Genomic DNA, 5,631 nt, shown 5'->3' with positions numbered 1-5,631 from the left:
CCATTTGCTCTGTTATGTATGAAGTAAGCCTTTTGAAGACGATTTGACCAGACAAGAACTCGGACACATGAATGTACCTGCAGTTTTACTAGAAGAATAGTACTATGCACATTTTGATATACAGTATATATATATAGTAGAAGAATTGTAGACTATGTAATTTGGCAACATTGTCCCCAAGAACACTCAGAGGGGCTAAGAGGTTCCAGGATATTAAAACTTTTCCAGGGAAGAAACTGACTTTTAAGTTCCTTCCGGGTTTTCCGGACTATAGTGGGATGGAATCTCTATTCCTGGGACCAGGGGTTGTCTATGATCAGTATAGCTGGATCAGGTGGCTGAGAGCAGACTTATTAGGAGTCTGGACCAGAGTTCAGGGGAGTTGCAGGAGTTGTGTGTGTGCAGGAGGCACACGGACACAAGCAGACTCGGGTACGTGCTGGGCGCACGTGGAACAGCCAGGGGAGGTTGGGAGAGGTCAGGAAGGTCGGTGACCCAAGGGACCTGTTGGACACACTACTGAGAGAGCAGTGTGAGTGCTCACGAGGGGTGAGCAGTGTGAGTATTACACAGAGGATCACACAGAGGTGTGCTGGGAGGCTTGGAGCTGAGGAAAGTTACTGAGCAAAACTGAGGACTGTATATGCTGAAGAAAAGCAGATTATGATGAGAATGTTGGCTCTTTTGTGAACAAAAGACTGTCTTATTTTGCTGCTGGAAGCTGTCTTGTGTAACATGGGAAGTCTACCCTATTGATGGAAAGAGACTTGCCCTTAATAACTGCATTTTACTTGCATTTCCTGACTGCAAACGAGTGTCCTTCTTACTAATATATATATATATTAAATGTTAGGGATGCACCAATACTTTTCGAGTACCAATGCCGATACTTGGCATTTTCATGAGAACTACCAGGGTTGCAGAAGTTGCAGCTGGGACCTGGCTCTGGTGCTCCACCACTGTCCTGAAATCATTAGTCGGTATTGTTTTAGAAAAACTGCCACATGACAATAAGCAACAATGTATCAGTACTCGTACTTGTAAGTACGTGGGCAAGTATCAGTACTTATACTTGCAAAACTGGTATCTGTGCATCCCTTTATTTATATTTATAAAAACAAAGTCATACATTAAAACAGAGATGTACAAATCCCAGGAGATCCATGTGCTCCTTACAAATGACAGCTGCCTCCTAACTTTTGAATGCTTCTCTAGTCTAGTCTTGGAGCTCAAAAAGTATCGGTACATTTACTTGTACTTGTACCGAGTACTGTACTTGGTATAGGTGCATCCCTACTAAATATAGACCCCTTTGTGTTACTTGAAGTTGATATATCAGGGTTGCTTAAAAGTCCTGGTGCTTTGTGTTTCAAACCCAATGTAAATACGTCACCTCAGGGACAAAGTTCCTTATGACCATGCAGAAAAATCAGTGGCACGTCATAATGAAGAAGCTGCCACCCTGAATCACTCCGCTCTGCTGTGGCACTTTCCTACAGCTACATAAAGCTGACAGTAGTTTACAAATACCTATATAACCAAATGGCTTCTTCTGATTTGCAGACACCTGTGATAATTACAATGCTTACCCCCCCCCGCCCCCCCTTCCTGAATCAATTTACAATCTCCCAGAATTCCCCTGCAGTATTCTGCAACAGGCGGTGCCCCCTGAGGGTCTCATGTGAAGTATTATTGTGGAAGGTGTAATGGAATTGAGAATGCTATGCAGATACAAGGTATAATAACATTCTCAGACCGCTCGCTGAGGAGGGGACAGACAGAATTATTGCTGCCTGTACTACATTGCTCTTCTGGGTCCTGTGCTCTGAAGGTCAGATTCATAATACTGTTGTAACTTCTTACGTCTGGAGGATGGGAAAGGAAGACTTTCTTTTCCGAGCATGCTGCAAGATTCATCATTGCTTATTCATAGCTCGGTACTTAAGCCCTTACGTAGGGTTAAAGGGCATTAATATATTAATCAAAGCTTTCATATTACAGAACTAAATAATGGACTTGAAATATCGGAGGTGTTTATACTTAATTGCATTTGCCCAGTGTGTTGTCTGTTTATCCTCGAGAAAGAATAAAAAAAAATAAAGCAGACGGCGCTAAGGATTTCGGAGCTTCTCTGTCTTGAATGGCTGAAAGGCAATTCGCGAGTTGGAGCGTCTAGGAATGAATTAAACTCCATTTAACAAAACAACTACAGGCTGCAAGGTTTTGGATTCATATACTTCATAGCTATTGATATATAACTGTCTAGCTATGTTTTATCATGTCAGTTTTTTTCCTGCTGTGACTAGAACTGCCATTAGTATGATAACTGGGATGGAAATACTTAAAGGAAACTTGCCATGGCAGAAATATGTAGGCTGCCATTGTTAATCTTTACATTTGAAAATGATAGGTGCCTGGCTGTCATGCTGTTGTTGATTTGGCTTTGATATATTGAGTTACTGGCCAGGAACAAGTATAGGTATAAGGAATTCTGACTTTTACTTGCTTCATGTTTGTTCCAGGTCTCTAATAAAACGGTAAGCCAGACACAACTAGGACGCTCCAGAAGCAAAAAGGTTTTAAGGGCAAATTTTTGCTGTTCTTTTGGCAGTATACTAGATACATTATCACAATTGCTTCATACGGAATCAAGCATTTTGGAGATGTCTGCATAAGACCCCATTCACACTGAGCGATTTGTAGCACGATTTCAGCGTAAAAATCGCTCAAACATCAGCTCAATGTAGGTCAATGTAGCTCATCCAATGCAATTCAATGGAGCTGTTCACATCTAAAAGCTCAATGTTGCCTGTAGCTTGTAGCCAGGGGCTGACTGGCAACTTTTAGCCCAGGGGGCAAGTACAACCCAGAGGCCCATGGTGCAGCGACTTGGCCCCCCTCCCGCTCTGCCTCTTCCCCGCCTTCTCCTCGCCCCTGCCTGCCACTTTTGCCATCCTTGTAACAGTAGTGTGAATGTATTTATCGGTTTAGGAAATGTAAAGCACACTGGTAGTGGAGGGATGCCACGTCAGGGCTGTGCGCGTATACGACTGCTGCGACCCTGGTAGTTCTGCCACTAACTCAGAAATACATTGTACAGCATTGCAGAATGGCATTGGCTATAGAGAACTACAATTCCAAAAAATACATTACACAACAATGCAGAATACCATCAGCTATAGCGGACTATAAATCCCAGCAATACCATTATACAGCAATGCAGAACAGCATCAGCTATAGTCCTGCTTGTAGCTCAAGCTTGGCACTTGAACATGACCTATTTTTTGCCGGATTTTGTGCGATTTGGCCCAATAGACTTCAATGGTGTAGCTCAATGTCACACATTACCAGCGATTTTGCGCAAAATTGTTGCGCTACGTCGTGCTACAGAAGTGTCACTTTTGCACAGAAATATAAGCAGGAACATAAGCAAGAAACAGGAAGAGGAATTATGTAATATCAAGACCGCATGTAGCTCACTGTAGCTCAATGTTTCTCAAAGTTTCGCTCAGCTCAAATCAGCGCTGAAAAAGCTTTTGATGTAGCTCAGTGTGAATGTGGTCTTAGGAGTATTGGTGTAGTACAGCACATCGTTTTCCTTGGATTTTAGAGAGATTGGATTCTCAAATATAATATGAGACATTTATGTACATAGGCGTGCTCATCAGATTACTGGGCATTGAAGACATATGTCTTTAATAGGATAAATATGTATGATAATATAGCCATGGTTGGACTGTAATGCACTTGAACCTCCGATCTGAAATATCCCATTGCTGGTCATGTACATGGCGAACTTATAAAACGGTTCTGCTAGGATATTAGGGCTGAGGCTCTAGTTTTTAATTGTTTTTATTCCTCCATATTTATGTTATTTGCATACAATACTTTGTTATAAATTGTAGACATATATAGATTTGGTGATATTTGTTATTTTTATTCTTTTCCCCACTCATGTGAGATAGGTATTTCTTCTAGTGGGAAACCTCCATCCTCGATACTGTTCTTATGCCAGGCTGGATTTCTAGAGGATTGTAAAGAGCTCACTGGCTTTGGTTAGGCGGCTCCACAGACATCAAGTTCCCCTCAAGGGATACCTGAAAGACTCAAAAAAGGGATCAGAGATGGCCACCAAACCAAACCTAAAAAAAAAGGGATCAGAGATGGCCACCAGGTACTGATGTTGGGCGAGAAGGCCTGGCTCGCAGTCTCCGCTCTAATTCATCCCAAAAGTGTTTTATTGAGTTGAGGTCAGGACTCTGTGCAGGCCAGTGAAGTTCCTCCACCCCAAACACGCTCATCCATGTCCTTATGGACCTTGCTTTGTGCAACGGTGCGCAGTCATGTTGGAACAGGAAGGGGCCATCCCCAAACTGTTCCCACAAAGTTGGAAGCATGAAATTGTCCAAAATGTCTTGGTTAAGAGTTCCCTTCACTAGAACTAAGGGGCCAAGCCCAACCCCTATAAGACAACCCCACACCATAATCCCCCCTCCACCAAACTTTACACTTGGGACAATGCAGTCAAGCAACCGCCAAACCCAGACAAGTCAATCGGATTGCCAGAGAAGCGTGATTCGTCACTCCAGAGAACACGTCTCCACTTCTCTAGAGTCCAGTGGCGGCGTGCTTTACACCACTGCATCCGACGCTTTGCATTGCACTTGGTGATGCAAAGCTTGGATGCAGCTGCTAGGCCATGGAAACCCATTCCATAAAGCTCTCTATGCACTGTTGTTGTGCCAATCTGAAGGCCACACGAAGTTTAGAGGTCTGTAGCTATTGACTCTGCAGACAGTTTATGACTTCTGTGCACTGTGCGCTTCAGCATGTGCTGACCCCACTCTGTCATTTTACGTGGCCTACCACTCCGTGGTTCTTTCCAGTTGCTTCCACTTTGTTATAATACCACTAACAGTTGACCGCGGAATATTTAGTATTAAGGGCATTTCACGGAACATCTGAATCCAATGAGTTGGAGGGGTGTCCCAATACTTTTGGCAATATAGTGTGTGTGTGTGTGTATATATATATATATATATATTGTGCAGCAATGGGAAACACAGAAGTTGATCTCTGCTCCTTATCGTACTCAGTGGTGTATTCTGGTTTGGGGCTGCCCTAGGCAAGACAAAACTCCCCCCCCCGCCACTAAATTTACCCCACCCATTCCTGTTTAATAGACATGTGCACCAGCCAAAAATTAGTTTAGTTTCGTTTTGAAACAAAAAAAAAATTAGTTTAGTTTAGTTTCGTTTTGAAACAAACCAAAAAAAATTAGTTTAGTTTAGTTTCGTTTTTCGGGTCCGAAATTAAATTAGTTTCGGACGAAATTCGTTTATGAAAAATAAAAAACTTTAAATATTACTTGACCTGCCCTGGATTTGAACCTGGGACCTTAGCAATGGCAAATCTGTCCTCTAAACGCTACTCTATAGCCTCTGTACTTTAAGCATAGATGCATTTGATATATATGAATGCAATATGTAGCATTTGACAGGTGAGAATGTCAAATGGGCGGAGCAAGCCGTGACATCATGGCTCGCTCCGCCCATCTGGTTTTTGTCGGGTTCGGGTGGTCGTCTGCGGCGGGGGTTTTTTTTTTTTGGGGGGGGGGGGGGGGGGGCTCCC

This window comes from Nanorana parkeri, unplaced genomic scaffold (genome assembly GCF_000935625.1).
Source record: "Nanorana parkeri isolate BGI_ZX_2015 unplaced genomic scaffold, ASM93562v1 scaffold367, whole genome shotgun sequence".
Classification (NCBI taxonomy): Eukaryota; Metazoa; Chordata; class Amphibia; order Anura; family Dicroglossidae; genus Nanorana; species Nanorana parkeri.
The sequence above is the reverse complement of the archived record's forward strand: the minus strand, read 5'-3'. Positions refer to the sequence as shown.